At 56.3% G+C, this 16,271-nt stretch overlaps 1 protein-coding gene across 2 annotated transcripts in view; it reads left to right on the top strand.

The window, feature by feature from the left end:
• Nucleotides 1-1,101: 1,101 nt before the first annotated feature.
• The window catches only part of WASF2 (WASP family member 2), a 29,990-nt gene continuing 14,820 nt past the window's right edge, over nt 1,102-16,271 (top strand). Inside the window, exons 1-2 of one of the 2 annotated variants that reach the window (XM_040534813.1) lie at nt 1,102-1,300; nt 2,781-2,891. The gene's annotated coding sequence lies outside the window, so the exon portion shown is untranslated. The remainder of the gene's footprint in view (nt 1,301-2,780; nt 2,892-16,271) is intronic. The other variant, XM_040534812.1, reaches the window with a different exon arrangement.

Raw genomic sequence — 16,271 nt, 5'->3', positions numbered from 1 at the left:
CCCCGTGCTGTGTCCCCCCCGTGCCGTGTCCCCCCTTGCCACGTTCGCTTCCATGCCATGTCCCCCCGTGCCCCGTGTCTCCCCCATGCCTTGTCCCTGTCCCCCCTGTGCCATGTCCCCCCTATGCCCTGTGACCACCCCCATGCCCTGTCCCCCCCCCATGCCCTGTCCCTGTCCTCCTCCATGCCCTGTGTCCCCCTCCCCATGCCTTGTGTCCCCCCCCCACGCCCCGTGTCCACCTCCATCCTGTGCCCCCCCGTGCCATGTCCCCTTCATGCCCCATGTCCCCCTCATGCCCCATGTCCCCCCCATGCCCCATGTCCCCCCCATGCCCCGTATCCCCTCCATCTTGTCCCCCCCCATGTCCTGTCCCCCCCATGCCCCGTGTCCCCCTCCATGCCCTGTGTCCCCCCCGTGTCCCCTCATGTCCCCCCATGCCCTGTGACCCCCCCCATACCTTATCCCTGTCCCCCCCCACACCCCGTGTCCCCCCCACGCCCTGTGTCCCCCCCATGCCCCGTGTCCCCATCCATGTCCTGTCCCTGTCCCCCCCATGCCCCGTGTCCCCCCCCCTTCCCTGCCCCCCCCCCCCAGCTGTCAGGGGCTGCAGGTTCCCCCCCCCTCACCCCCCCCCCTGTGCCCGCAGCTGCAGCGGGGGCCGCCAGGCCCTGCCCGCCCAGCCCAGCCCTGTCCCTGTCCCCCACCCCCTCGCTCCCCCTTGGTCCCGTCCCGCACCCCCCCCACCCCGCTCCCCCAGGTGGAACGTTCCTCCCAGGGCCTGAGAGCGTAGAGGCGGAGGGCGACACCAAAGGGAGGCTCTCAGAGAGGGGGGAGGGAAGGACATCCCCCTTTCCTCTAAAGTCGCGGGTAATATTGTCGTCCCTCACAGACCCACAGCGAGGTTTTAGAAATGTCGTGACTAGGCGCGATGTCGCGATTCTCCCCTCCGCCCCGGGGATGCGTCCCAAAGGCCCCCGAGGCTCCCCTCGCCCCGTCCCCCTGGTGGTACCTTCCTCCCTGTTTACTCTCTTTGCGCGGCCGCCTTGGGTGGGGTTCTTCGGCTGCTCCGGTTTCGTACGCAAGTGGCGTAGGGCGGCTTTGATAGACAGCCGCTCTTAGCCAATGGCGTGGCGGCATTGCTAGCCGGCGAGCCAATGGCGCAGCGGACCGGCGAGCGGGAGGAGGCGGGGCGAGGCTCAGTCAGGACAGGGAGGGGGAGCCGTGGAATGGCGGACGGCCGGGCTGGCCCGCCCTGGTGGTAGCGAGCCCAGGGGCCCGGAGAGGACAGCACCGGAGCGAGGTGAGTGCTGAGAAGAGCCGGCGGCGGCCCCCCGGCCCTCCCCGGCCGCTTCTTGCCTCGGGAGAGCGGCGGAGGGGTTGGGGTGGGCTGCTAGGCCCTTGCCAAATAGTGAGCCACGGGGCTGAGGCGGGCGGTGGTTCCTGCCACAAAGTGAGCTAATAGGGCCTGTGGGGGGGGCTCCGGTGCCCCCGAGCCGGAGGGGGGCAGGGGGCGGCCGTGGCTCTGTCCCGGGCTAACACTCGCCCGGCCCCTCCCAGGAGCCAGGGCTCGGGGCAGGGCGTGGGCCCTGGGCTGGCCTGAGGGGCTGGGGTGAGCTGGTGTCCCCGTGCTGGGGGGGGTTGGGGGATCAGGGGGTGTGTAGGGGGGATAAGGGGGTCTGGGGGGGTAGAGGGGGTGGGTAGGGGGGTCAGGGGGTCTGGAGGAGGCATTAGTGGTGCTTGGGGTGTTAGGGGGACTGGAAGTGGGTTAGAGGGGCTGGGGAAGGGGGTTAGGGGGTGTGGGAAGGGGGTATAGTGGGGCTGGGGGTGTTAGGGGTTGGGAAAGTGGGGTAGAGGGGCTGGGGGGGGTTATGCGGTCTGGAGGGGGGATTGGGGGGCTGGAGAGGGGGGTTAGAGGGACTGGGGGGGTTAGGGGGTGTGGGAAGGAGATTAGGGAGTCAGGAGAGGGGGCTTAGGAGGACAGGGGGTAATTATGGGGTCTGGAGGGGAGATTAGTGGGGCTGGGGGTGTTACGGGGTCTGAAGAAGGGGGTTAGAGGGGGCTGGAGGGGGGGGTCAGGGGGTCTAGAGGGGGTTTAGTGGGGCTGAGAGTGTTAGGGGGTCTAGAAGTGGGTTAGAGGGGCTGGGGAGGGGGGAAGGGAGTGTGGGAAGGGGGTTATGGGCTCAGGAGAGGGAGTTGGTAGGAATGGAGGGGGTTTAGGGGGTTTGGGGGAGGGGGTTGGGGGTTTAGGGGGTCTGGGGAGGGGTTAGTGGGGCTGGGGGGTTGGGGGTCTGGGGGAGGGCGTTAGGGTTCTTGGGGGGCCTAGAGGCTTAGTGGGGCTGGGGCGTTTGGGGGTCTGGGGAGCGTCCCTCGCTTTATGGCCTGGTGCAGGCCGCGCTGGCAGGGTTTGACAGCAGCCTGCCTTAGAGGTGCTCGCGAAGAAGCGTGCTCGTCTCGTACCTACACAACGAGCGTGCCTGGGCGTGCGGCCGGCTGCTCGCGCTGCGAGCCCTGGGCAGTGGGGAACCCTCCCTCCCTCCAGGAGGGGGACCTGCGGCCAGGTGCGTCCCTCGCCCCGCGCGGTCACGCTGCGCGGGTGTGCGCGAGCCGTAAAGCGTAAAACTCCCAGGGTAAGGCAGCGCCTGTTAGGAAATGTCTTCGCCAACGTTAAATCCCTCGGCGCTCGCGGGGAAGCAGCGTCGAAGGGCGTAACGGGACGTGGTCGGGAAGTTCGGGCAGATGCGCTGACCTGCCCCTGACCTCAGACCTTCTCCTCCTTCCAGGGGAGAAATAAGTTGCTGGAGAATGTCCTCGGGGTTGTGCCTCGCTAGCAGTTAGGCTTGTGTTGGGGTTACTCCTTTGGGATACGAATAGCAGGTGTCCTTTGGAGGAAGGTAAGAGATGGCAGCTCCTCCCTCTCGGCTATTATTTGACCTCAAAGACCGTCCTCGGGTAGGATTTTTTTTTTCTCCTTGCCAGAAGTTTCGTGTTTGGTGTTATGTCCTGCTTTCAGCAGGAGCAGAACTGCCTGCGGTCACGCAGGTCAGAGCGCTGCTGGGACCGTACGATGGGTTGTCAGCGCTGCAAGCGGCAGTGGACACGAGGCGATACCAGTAACAACAAAAAACTGGCGTTAAATACGCCTGCTCCAGATGAGAGGCCGTAATTTATTAATCCTCCTGTAACCCTCGCTCTCGTGTGTCCTTCCCTAGGCCGTGTGAGAATGGGAAGGTGGAAAGTAAACGGTGTGGGACGCCGGCGGCGGGCGCGTGAGTTTCCCTGTGGCAGGGCTGATGCAGAGCGTTCCTTTGTGGGAAGTGCTCGGTCACATGAGGAAGGGGAGTTGTTGTGTTTTCCACCCGTTTTAGGCGTCTGCAGAACTGTCCGAGCGCTGCGGGAATGCCAAACGCTGCGTTGCGACACTTTTCGGTCGGATTCGCCTCTTAGTGACCTCGAGCGGGATTTTTGTCAGAGGAACCGATGCGGAGTTTATTCCAAAGCTTGGTTAAAAACAAACCGGAGCTCGCATCCCCCCGCTGGAAACGCGGAGTGGAGATAGGGTGACTTTGAAAATCTGCTTGCGATCACAGCCAAGGACAAGCTTTATCCAGGAAGCAGGGTGGAGCAGGGCAGACTCTTCAGCTTTAAGCTTTTTTTTTATTATTTTTTGAGTGCTGTTCTTGAAAGCAGAGTTTGAATGAGAGAGCTTGAGCTAAGCTTCAGAGGCCCAGCTAATTCTAATCTTCGGTTGAGCTGCGGTTGGCGACGCTGTCCCAGGGCTGGTCGGTGGCAGCAGGGCTCAAACCCAGGACGTTTGCCTAAAAATGAGCAGTTTCTGCTTGGGGACGAGCCTCGCTCTGCTCGGGCCGAGGAGCAGGTTTCCCCGCTGCCCTTACTAAGCAGGGGTTGTATGAGGTTAGCCTCCAGCGCCGATCCGAATGTAAACTTCTCCCCACACTGCATATTTGCGCTGCTTCAAAAAATAAACAATTTTTTTTATACCTTGTATCAAGTTCAAAAAGTAAATGCCCCAAATTCCAGCCTTTTTTTTTTTTTTAAAATAAATAAAAATAAAAACCAACGACCAAAATTCTGCTGGCTCCTGCCTGTCAGGCTCTTCCTCTTCGCAGCTGCGGAGGCGAAGCCTTTCCAAGCTCTCTGCTGCTCCTCGGGGTTTTTGGAGCTGCTGTGGGGTGACGTTAGCAGGACCCCTGCTTAATCTGTCCGTTCCCAGCCCCGCAGAACTGGAGGCGCGGCAGCAAAGCGCCTGATGTCGCCCATATTTCCAGCTTTGGGTTCTGCCTGGTCCGCATTCCTGACAAATCCTTCCAGCTCTGGTTTTACGAAACTATGCTGGGGGTGGGCTCGGCAGGAGGACGAACGAGGAGGAATTACGGGAGGGGGAAAAAAAAAAACCAAAATGTGGTGTGTTCCTCGCCACTTTATTCTGTGCAAACCCTCCCTGAGACGTGGTTTTGTGAAGTGAAAAAGGGGTTGGGGGGCTTGGGGCCGCAGCCCTCCTGTCTTCAGGGAGATCTCCGCAGGGTTCGAAGCGAGGGGCTGAGCTCTTCGAGCGGGGCGCCGGCCTGGTTTCCCGGCGAATAACGCGCCGAACGAAACGGGGCATTTTCAAGTTGCAATTCAGGAGGCATTCGTGAGCAGTGATTCATAACGAATAATGCCGGCTCCGTGATAAGTGCCAACCCAGTTCCTCAGCATGCCTTGAATGTATCTCATTCTTCGGGGCTGGCCTAGGAAAAGTTGATTTCATTCACAAAGCTTAGATAATCGTGTAGCGTGGGTGGAGGGGTTAAAACTTCAGTGGTTGCCTCATATGCACGGAGTTACACTGGTAAATCAATCTCTTTTTTTTTTTCTTAATGGTGATGGGAGAACAAAGAGGGTTGAGATTAACCTTCCCACAAACCCGGGTTAGTTTTCTTTGTCAGGCTGCAACAAGGAAGATCTCAACAAGTGTAAAGCTCCGCTTTAATCCTCGCAGGTAGTTTGTTTTGGTAGGCTTTCTGGACTCCGACGCCGAATAATTTTGCAAGCGAGGCTTCCCCCTTGGCAGAGCCGCGTTTGGGGATAGCGCGTAGCGCTCGGTTATTCAGCCGAGCAGAAAACACTGCTGCGTGCGCTGCGCGGCTCGGCCAAACCGGGAAAACGAGGGAGCGGCAGTGGTTGGTGGGTGCTGGCGTGTTCCTGTGCCCTCGTCCAGGAGGGGACGGGGGGCACCTGGCAGAAACCCCCAGCCCAAAACCACTCCCAGGGGTTACAGCAGCCGGGACAGGACCCGGTGCGGCTGCTCGGGGCTCAGCCTGCTCCTCGCTGTCACTTCTGAAGCTCAGGGTGCGCAGGAGGCAAAGCAGAAGTGACGCTTTCCCCGTGCTGAAAGAAACTCAGGAAAGCAAAACTCTGCTCTTTTCCCAGCAGAGCAGCTGCCTGTCCGGTGGCGTTGCTGTTCTCGCCGCTAACGGGGGCTGTAGTAAGAAATCGTGTATTTATATCGAGCATTTATTCTCGCTGCACGAGGCTAAATATTTGCGAGATCAGGCCCTCGCTTACCACAGATTAACATTTATTTAAATATTTTCGGTATTTATAAACACTGGCTTTAAAAAAAGGCGTGTGGAAGTGGCTTCTGGGTAATAAGCAAACGCCTGCTCAGAGCAGAACCACCCCGGTGACATTTACTTCCTTTGTATTTTTGCAACTCCGTGCAATAAAAAGGCCGCGAGTTTTCCTTTTTGAGGAGGGGAGGCTCGCTGCCGGGGCGGCCGATCAGGCCCCGCTGCAGGTAGGAGCTGCTGCAGGAGGTCGGCAGCTTCGGGGCTGATCCTGAGTCGAGGTTTTCTGGTAGGTAGGGTTTTTTTTGTTGTTGGTTTTTTTTTTTTTTTTTGTTTCCTTCCCGGGAGGCAGCAGGGGGAGGTCCCTTCCCAGCAGAGCCGAAACGTGAACTTCCACGTCGCGCTGTTGAGCAAGCAGCACGAAGCGGTCAGCGCAGCCTCGGTCCAAAGCTCGCCTTCAACTGAGAAACGGTTCCTCGAGATCCTGCCTTAATTCCGGAGCTCGCAGGAAGGCTTTCTGGCGTTGGGTTCCTGCAGAAGCAGTGGAGCACGGACGGATCTCACGCGTGCCTCTGCTGGGGGCTTTGCTGGAGAGATGGTGAAGGACCGGGAGTCTCGGTTGGTGCCCCCCAGACGGGGTCAGCAGCGACCTGCTCTGTTCTTGTGGCGCCTTCCCTGTCGCCTCCTCTCGTGGAGCGGGACCCCGGACCTGAGTTTGGGAGAAGTGGGGTGTAAGGGGTGCTGCGATGGTGGGAGAGGAAGATGGGGGACTCCTGTGCATCGGCAGCGTTTCGCATTTGTTCTTGAAGGCCCAAATCGCTGCATGGGAGGTTGTGGCTGTGCCACTGCGCCAGGGCTGCTGCTCTGAGATCGCCGCTGACCTCTCCTCTGGAAGGTTTCAGTTCTCCTGCGCAGTTACAGGACTGGCGTGCTACGGGGAGAGGGGCGGAGAGCGCACCAAGAGCCCTCCACTGCAAATAGTTCCTTACTACTGCAGTAAATCAAAGCTAAACCAGGAGTTCGTCACGTTGCTTCCTGCTGGGAGGTCCTCAGTAGGAACTGAGATCTTCTCTTGTGCTGTGCGGTGCCGTCACGTAACCTCCTCGGAAGGCGCTTATTTATTCAGTGCGGATGGTGATGCGTTGGTTTGACCGGCTGCTTTCTGAAGCCGAGGCCCTCTTCTTCCCGCACGTGGATTTGAGATTAAAATCTAATTGGAAAGCGAAGGGGGCAAGAGGAGGAAGTGTCTCCTCACCCGGTGCATGCTGAACGTGGGCCTCGCTGCCCCGGGGTTGCACAGATGCCAGCTGTTCAGGTGCGTTCAGAAACCGATGAGAGCAGCTCACGGAAATGAAATCCACAGAGGACAGTTCAGTGATGGTGTTTCTTTCGGCGTGGTCCGAAGGCCCAGAAGATTGCTGTGACGTGCAAAAGGACAGCGGGGAGAATCGTTGCTCCGTGCTTGCCGTGTTTTTGGGCTCTCTTCTTTCGGCACCTGATATCTGGCACCCACGGGCAGGGGATGCTGCGTGTCTGCAGGCTGCATGGCCGAGCCTGGCCGTCCTTGGTGTTCTTCAGGTTTCATCTCCTGTTCAGTCGCTGACGTTTCCTGTGATGTTACGGAGCTGTGTTCTTCTTCCAGGCCCCCATTTCTCCTCGCTCGTAAAACTGGGCTAATGACTCTGACCTTTTGTTTGTAAAGCAAAAGGAAAAGGATCAACAAAATACTGGAGCTTATTTACTATCATTACCGAAATGATGAGCCATGCCACTTTGCGGTACTTCAGAGAGGCTTCGCTTATAAGATGCTGGAAATCCCTAGAGAGAGACAGACGGAGAGAGAGGAAAAAACGTTTCAGTTAGAAAAGGAGGAGGGGGAACGTTCCTCCCGGTCCAATCTTGTAAGTATATCCTCCTGCAGCGCATGAGGTAATACCTCCAGCCGTCGCCCTTCCCAGCTGGGCGTTTGGGATAGCCGCTGACGGTCTCTGATTTTATTTTTTTTCCTGTACCAGCCAAAGGGGCTGGCGTCACTTAGCACGTAGGAGCGAGCCCTGCCTAAACCGTTCACATGCCGGGGAGTTTTGCCGAGCACTTTGTTGACCCGTCTGTATTACCGCTAATAAGATCGAATGCGGTTTTAATTTCTCATTTCCTCTTTTCACCGGACGCCCTTTTCCTACTTGTGAGAGTCTCACTTCGAGTCTCCGTATCGCAGAAGTCTTTTCTGTCGCCCAAAGAATGAGCGACGCTTTGCTTTCAGGCGGCTCCGCGCTGGAGGGCTTGAAGTGGCATTGAGAGCGGGCTATCAGCCACAACATCTGATGTATCGGCGGAGCCGCGGTTCATGCATGGAGTGCAAAAAATGGGATTTAATTGGGAGGGAGGGGGAACGGCAGCCCCGGGCTGAATGGCCGGGTGAAAGTTCCCCGACCACCCCTTAGCCCAGCGAATAGTTGGTTGAGTGCTTGCCAGAGCGGAAGCGAGTTCCCTTTCAGGCACCCAGCTTTTGTGCGCCGTAAGAAAAAGCTCACGCTTCGGGTTTGGGCCTTGCAGCTGCAAAAAAAAAAAAAAAAAAAAAAAAAGCGCACACACCCAGATCCTGTTCTTTCAATACCAGCAGCTGCCGAGCCGATCCTGCGCTGGAGGAAGGCGTGTAGCTGTAAACACAGCTTGTGCGAAACCTTTACCTTCTGTCTAGGGCAGCACGAAACAACTGGCTGCTTCCCCTTCGGAGGCTCCGTTAGAAACGCGCGTAATTAACTCGCGCAAAATAGCCTCGTGGTCGCTCTTGAGAATTCAGCCTCGTATCAAGGAGGTTGCGTCTAGGGGCCGGCTTCACACGAGAGGTTTCCAGAAAGCAGCTTATTTATAGACCTTGCGGTGAGCTTTGGTAGGAGGACTTGCATCTTTAGCATCCCGACCGGGCCCTGATCTCTCCGCTTCCGAAGGGGTCGGTTCAGTAACGCGATGGTTTCAGCCCCTCTGAAATACTTCGGGGCGATGCGGAGCCCGGCGCTTGCAGATTACAGAAGGTGAGGTCACCGCTGGGCTCAGAATGTGCAAAATGGAACCGACGGTTGAAAAAAAGACTTGTTGTTTTTTGTTTTTTTTTTTTTTTTTTGGCCGTCCCAAGGAGATTACGCAGGCGTCTGTCACCGCATCCAAACTGCAACTCGACCTCCCCTGTCAGACCAGGGGGCCTGACGGAACCGCTGGAGCCTGCCTGGAAGGTTCTTCGGTCCCGCTGGCTGCGCCGCTGGAGAAAGTGAGCGCAGGGCTTGTCATTGCGCTGAGCGAAACCAGAAGGCTGCTGCTGCTCCCGGCTCCCCGCAGCTCTGCCTGCAAATCCCCAGCGGCAGCCCGGGATCACGCGCCGTGCCCGGGCGTTGTGCAGGCGGCCTGAGCGTGCACAAAAAGCAGACCCCGCGTCTGCACGCAGGTGAGGGAGGGCCAGGAAGCCCCAGAAGCGGGGCAGGCCCCTTCTCCTCGCCCTCGGGCACGGCCAGCCCAGGACAAGAGCAAGGGGAACGGCTCGGAAAAGCCACCGGGATATGGGGGCTTCTGGTGCGCGGGGGCTTGTCGGGTCTGCCACGTTTCAGGAGCGCCTGCGTTGCCCTTTCTCCGCTCCTGACATCCAAAAAGCCTGTTAAGGGTCCTAATGTGGCATCATATATAACATTTTTTGCCTCCCACAATAGAAAACCCATGTGTTATTTTGACTTTATGAAGACACTGTTTATAAACCACTTTAATTTAGATGCTCAAGGCTGTCTTCTTTTTTTTTTTTTTTTTTGTGACAAATCCCAGCAGATAAAACACTTCTGGAAAATATCAGGGAGTCACTGTCTGCTTTTTTTTTTTTCCCCTCTCATGTCAAAGGTTAACTTAAAATATTAATGCTGCAAAGATTCATTTAAGATATTTAAAACTGTTCAGGCAAGAATACATGTACATATTGTAATTACTTCCTTTTTCTTACAATTAAAGTAATTGGATTATATTTAATGAGCTATTTACATTTAATAATTAAGAAAAGACTTATCTTTGCAGTATTCCCCAAGTGGAGCAGAAGGGTGGGGGCACTCCGAGCTGTGATATAATTATCTAGGCGTGAGTTGAAACTGAAAGAGCAGTTGAGCTGTATAGAAAACACTTGGAACGGGTTTGGTCCTACTCTTTCATTAATCAAAATAGTTTAGCGCGTGTTAAAGGAGAGGAGGCTGAGCTTAGCTGCAAATGAGACGGAGTTTAGGAAGGTTAAAATACGTTCAGACTTGGGGAATAAGTCGTTTAGGGGGGAAAAAACCAGAAACCCACGCCCTCTCTCTCCGTATTAATTACCCTCGAACGCGAGGGTGCCGCTGTGTTGTGATCGCCGGGCTTTGCAGCGAGCGCTTTGCGAGAGCGGCCGGGCTCCAGCCTCTCCTCCCGCTGCCGGAGGAGGCTGGCGGGAAGCAGAGGAGGAAAACACGCTCTCCTCATTAGCAGTAATTCAGCCTGGGAATGAGCGATTCGGCCGCGTTTTTGCTTTAGCAGCCGCGCACCATTTGCAGAAGGCGGCCTGGAGATGCGCGCGGCGCGGCTCTGCTACCTGCGCTACCTCAAAATGGAGCTGCCGGGAGCCGCGCTGCCCGGGGCACCGACCCGCGGCCCTGCGAGCCAAGACCTTTCCAGCTGAACGCGGTGCCGGCACGGCCTCCGAGGCTCGGGAAACGGGATCAGAGTCTTGCCCGGCGCTCCTTTTGCCTGCGCCGGGACGGAAACGAAGCGACTTCTGCCCCAGAAAGCTTCACGGCCTCGACCTTTAAGGACGTGCTTTCGGGGCGATCCCGTTTTAGCAGGCTCTCGGCTCGCTGGGGCTGCTAGCCCGGGTAGCTCGCTGGTAGCCTTTGGAGCGGGCGTCGTTGGAGACCTCCTGTGGCTGGCCTTGAGCCTGCCCGCTGGCCGGGCCTCTGCCCCACGCTCCTGAAATACCTGAGAGCCTAACGTGGGTTTTCTGTGCCTCGCTAAACCAGGGTTACCTGTTGTGGAGCTTGCAGTCTTGCTCTGCATTGGCCCCGACCTCGCAGCCCTGCCAAAATTAAGCATGGGTTGGTTGGGAAGCGTTCTGCTCCCTTTGCTGCTCCTGTTTCCTAGGAGGCAACAAAGCCGGAGCTCTTCGAGCGCTGGAGGAGCCCTGTCTCTCTCCTGATGTATATCCTCCCGGCAAAGACCTTGAAACCTCTCTGTTTCTGAGCTTTAATTCCTGTTTAATCAATAGTTCCGTATTCTGAGAATCAAATCTCTGTGACGGCTCTCTTTAATTGAACTAAACTGCCTTTCTCTTGTCACGTCTCTTCTAGAGTTTTATTTCAACGCATTTGTTCTGCCTGCATCCTCGCCAGGCATTGATAGGAACGCCAGGTGACCCTCTTTGTTTAACTTGTTTTTCAGCTAAATGAATGAAAACATTAATTAGGGCAATGGTGTGTTTTAGGAATAAAAAAAAATGTCTAGGTCAAGCTGCTGGCGCTGTTTGCGCTCAGCAGAAGCTCGGAGGATCTGTTTGTTCCCCAGCAGAGGCACCCCCGGCCCGATTCCTGCCAGCAGCTTCGAGCCCGTCCCTCTCCAGGAGAACAGGCTGGCGTTTATATTCCAGCAAGATCATCTTCAGTAAAGCTGATAACAAAAGTTTAAAAGGAAGAGCCAAATTTTCAGTCACACCTGTGCAATCCCCTCGAGGGCAGTAAATGATGATGATAATGCAGGAGCCAGACAAAAAAAAAAAACCGCGGAAAATGGCTTTCCGAGTCTCTTTTGCATTTTTCAGAGCCAGCGGACTGAAAAAAAAAAGAGAAAAAGGGGTGTTTTTACTCCGGGAAGCGAGCAGGCCGGCCGTTTGTTGTCTCAAGGACTGCACAATGCTTCGTTCTGCTGCGGGGCCCGGCGTCGGGACAGCGCGGTGGAGGCGCGCGGCGCTGCTCCTGCCCCACGCCGTAGCCAAAACGCCTCGTCTGTAACGCCGGCAGGTCGTGTCACCCAAGTTCTCGGCTTGGTGATCACGGTGGGCTGTTGATGTGTAGAGGGGTGCTTTGGGGGATCGCCCGTGTTCTCCTGTGGGAGGCAGCCTGGGCTTTTGGTAGACCCTGCTTCAGGAACGCTTTTTGTGATGGCGGGGGAGAATTCAGCCCTCTCAGAGCCTGGTAAGAGATGTGGGCAGCGTTTTCCCCCGCGCACGGGGATTTACCCGTGCATCTCCCCCATGGCTTATGGGGAGAATAGAGCACTGTGAAAGGCAGCAGCCCTGCAGCTGCCCTGCGCTGCTGACTCCTGCTCAGCTGCTGGCAGGCTGGGCTCTTAATGACAGATGAGCCTGTGACGCGTTTTTGGGAATGAATACTTGTTACAGCTGGCGGGATGGAGTAGTTTGTGGCATCGCATGGCAGTTTGCTCTATAATTTCGCTCCCTATTGCTCGGATGCAGCACTGATTGCTAGGTCTCTCTCCGAGTGTGTAACTGTAGCATTTCTGATTGCTGCATCCCACTTCTCTGTGGCTGCATTGTGAGCTTGGATATAGCCCTGAGCGCTCAGCACAGCCTTCTGCTGATTTTTTTTTTTCCACTTCTCCGTGTGTGTGTGTGTGGCTGCTGCTTCCCTTTCTGCTAGTCTTTTGGGGTTACATAAAAGCCGGTCTCTTTCTGGCCATTACAGCTACATGGGGGAGTAGTTACTGCTGAGAGAAGCTTGAAATTTGAAGCAGAGTTGTCACAGACATTAGAAAGAACAGTCAGTCTGCGTTGGCAAGCTACTGAGTTAAGTCTCATTTCATACTGATGGGAATTTCAGATCTGATTATCTCCTTCCTCCCTCATTCCCAAACCTGCTGGTGTGTCTAATCCCCCGACGGGTACTCCTAAAGGCTGCTCTCCGAGGCGCTCAGCCGAAGGCTTGGGCTCCTTGGCCGTGCTGCTTGTTTGCGTCCAGGCAGAGGCTTTTGGGGGCGCTGCCGAGGGCAGGGCGCTTTGGTCACCCCGAGGTGCTCCGAAACCGAGCTCGGTTTTCCCTCCCCTTCCCCAAAACCGTGCTCTGTCCTCCCTTGGTGCTTTGTGCCGCACCAGACACCGTGACAGATGACGGCACCGCCGGGGTCCAGATTTATTTGCAGATGGTCCCTGATCTAAGAGGTGGCGTGTCACATTGAGCGGGGAATTACCCAGGTGACTCCCACTAACGCTATGCTCCCTGGTCAAATACCGGCGACGAGAACCTCGCCAGATCTCCCCGTCGAAGTCGCCTGTTATTTACAGCCCTTTGTGTGCCTCGCACGCCCACGGCTCACCTTGCAGCCCTGCCTTCCCCTCCGCGCCGCGGCGCTGCCTGGGCTCCCTGCCTGCCCTACAAAACCCCCCCGGCGCCGTTTGCTGCCCCTCTCCAGGCTGCTCGTTAGGGAGCGTTTGCTGCGAGTTGCTGTTTGCAGTTGACAGAACCCGCGTAGGAAAGCAACTACTCCGTCCGAAAAGGTCCCTGCGTTGCTTCTCAATGCTCGTAATCAAAGTCTGTCTCCTTTATTGTTCGGAACAATCGTCCAATTTTCCCGTGCCAGCCCTATTTATTAAAAATAGTCAATAAGGCACAGCTTTGTGCGAGGGGTGTATAGACTGGCAGTTCGCGTTTGAAACGAACCGATTGTACTTGGTTCTAATCCGGAACTGGGATTCCTGTGTGATCTGCTACAGCAGGGCTCACGCGGAGAGCAGTCAATGACTTGCTGATCAGAAATCTGGGAGCAGCAGGCTTGTCTGAAATTTACCTCGTGCTTTGCTCGACGTGCTGGATTAGGAAAAGCAAAAATCGCATGCTGGGTTTTTGGGGTTTTTTTCCCCCCTTTACTGGCCCGTGTTGCGCCACGCTCGTCCCCCAGCACCGCAAGAGGGTTTACAGAAATAATTGCCAAAGCCGGGATCCGCTTAAAAATTGGTGAGCGAGGCGTTCCAGGTGAGAGCTTGTCGCGGAGGGAGCCGCGTGAAGAAGCCCCGTGCACGAATCCTGCTCTCCTGGAGAAGCCCCAGGAGTCCCAGCACGCGGTGAGCCGGCACGGGAGCTGCTGGGGAGGACGATGCGGAGCAGAAGCCCGGTGGATCCTGGAAACGAGGTGCCAGCTGTGGCTGGAAGAGCGCGAGGAATCCCGGGGCGGTAATGTCGGCTCGCGAGGCTTTTGTCGTGCTCAGCAAACTTTCTGGGCCGGCGCGGAGCGGGCCGGGGCTCAGCAACGCCTGCGTAAGCGTTTTGGGAGAGGGGAAATTATGAGGAATTCTGGCAATGCCCGGCTGGAGGTGGGGCAGCGTGCAGCTGCGGGGAGGCGAAGGAAGGGAAAAGAGCCACGGGGCGAAGCTGGGCTTTGCGGATGGTTTGGCTTTTAGTCACCGCCGTCATAACAAGGCTCGGAGCCTTCCTCCATTCAAGCCGTGACTTGGAGACTGCAGGAGAAATGCTTGCCCCAAGCAGGTAGGAAGGTTCTGCTCCGAGTGGGGGAGAGCAAACCATTTGTGAACTTCAGAAAAACCCCTTGCTGCTTGTTTTGAAGAAGGTGTGAAGCACGACGGTTAGGAGGATGAGCCTTTTGGACGTCGACTGATGCAGCAGCGCTTGTGGATTTGGCACGCGAGTGGCGCCGGCGCGTTTCCCGACAGCTCTCCCGACCGGCAGTCCTCTGCAGGCAGCAAAGATCGCTCAACTTCTTCCCTCGCACAGCTCGCGCTGGGTTTCAGTGCTGTGCATGCCTTTTTCTTCCCTATATTCATCAGAAATCTGTTGCAGGCGGTTTCTTCTCTCCTTTTAACACACCCGTCTCCTCCCCCACGGCAGCGGGGCAGTTGCTCCGTGCCCACCGAGCGCCTTCCTCGCCGTTTCTAATAAGCAGCGTCCGCGCCCCAGACTCCAGCGCTGAAACAAATCTAATCTCGGGCATTAATAAGCCAGTGGAAATGCTTATCTTTGCCTAAAAGATAAGGATTTTTTTTTGGGGCCTCGCGATTTCATTTAAATTGCTTCTGAATGGTAGGATTTAGTAATAATATATGGTCTGCGGTAGTTACGTGACAGTGACTAATGCCTGATGACCACTCTGGCTAGCTGGGGTGCAAAACTGCTGTGCTGTTCCGCCCTGACTACTGAAAGTAAAGCGTTGCTGGATGGCCCTTGCTGGTAGCGTGCTGTCAATCACTTTCTTAATGACTCTTTTAAAGAATAAAAGCAAGAGCCTCCTGGAAAGCCTTTTTGGGCCTGTCCCTTCCTCGTTTCACTTAGTGTGTCCCTTCCCTGCCCCCAGCTTTGTGTCTTGCGCTGGCTTCGGTGGTTTGCTTCCTCCTTCTTCCTCTGTTGTCCCTTCTGCACTTTATTTTCTGCCCCTCCTGCTTTCAAAACACACTGCTTATTTTCCAATCCAGCCTATTAATCTCTGTCCCACCTACTCACGAGGCATGAAGGTTTTACAGGAGCCCATTAGCTGTTATCTCTGTACCTACCCACCGAAGACTGATGGGGAAAAATGAGGTCTAACGGGGAAGTGCCGCCTTCTGGGGGCATTGACTGCTTTTTTTTTTTTTTTTTTCCCTTGCTGATGTTGGTACCAGGCTCCGTAGGTCCCAGATTTCCTACCTGCTTACTCCAAAACCACCTGAAACCTTGAATCTCCTTGTCCGTCCGCTCAAAGGGAGAGGAAACTTTGCTTTAAACCCCTCTCACCGCGGGGGCTGGCTGTCCGTCACCCATCCCGTCCTTCCTGCCTTGCTCGTCCCCGGCGCTGTGCAGGGTTAACACCTCCTTGTGCTGCCGCTCACCAGCCCTCGTCTGGGGTTAGGAGCAGCGGCGGGGCCGCGGAGCCGTCCCCGTTGGAGCCGTCCCCGTTGCCTTGGGAAGAAGCGGCGCTGTCGGAGCGATCAGAAGGGCGAAACTCTGGATTCTGCAGTGGAGTGTGGCAGGCTGTGCCGGGAGGGTGGGGGTGGCTGGCAGCACGAGCTGGGCTATAAAGGGAGGGTTTTTCTTAGCCCTTCTCGCTGCTGGCTGTCTTGCACCGGTGCAAATTCCTGCTGCAGTCGGGCAGTACCCTCGCAAAAAAGCAGCTCGCGCCGCTACTCCTTGCTTTTAGTTTCAAACCAGGCGTACGGGAAAGGCTTTGGGAGAGGAAAGGCACAGACAACATATCCAGGCTGGTGTGGGTTTGTGGATTCCGGGGGCATTACTCCATTTTTCTCCCCTTTTTTCCCCCTTTTTTTCCCCGTAAGTGCAGAGATCAGTGCTACCTGCTCCCGTCTGACCTGGCATGCTTATCATAATTTGTTGTTTTTTTTTTTTTTTTACCTTTTTCAGTGCAAGCTCACATCTCTCCCCCCTTACAGACGCATTTTTTCCTCTCGCTGTTTTCCTCCCATCTGTCCTGTGCCATGGAAGGTTTCCAGCCGGGCTCGGTGTCCACCCAGGCTCTGCAGCTCCCACCGCATGTGCTGCCCTGGCCAAGCCCCGAGGAGCACGGGGGAGAAGCTCGACGCAGGCAGCCTGCAAATGCTGCCTTGTTTATGAGAGCTGCTTGTTGGTGCAGACTGCAGTCTGGGGGGAGCTGGGAAACTTTGTCTGGCTTAAAGCGCTAAAGCTGGCAAAAGATTGTAGGGCTTGGGCTGTAATCAATAAAACCCGGGGTGTTTAGAAGCGAAGGTCAGAGTCC

The sequence above is a fragment of the Cygnus olor genome, chromosome 23 (genome assembly GCF_009769625.2).
Source record: "Cygnus olor isolate bCygOlo1 chromosome 23, bCygOlo1.pri.v2, whole genome shotgun sequence".
Classification (NCBI taxonomy): Eukaryota; Metazoa; Chordata; class Aves; order Anseriformes; family Anatidae; genus Cygnus; species Cygnus olor.
The sequence above is the reverse complement of the archived record's forward strand: the minus strand, read 5'-3'. Positions and strand labels throughout refer to the sequence as shown.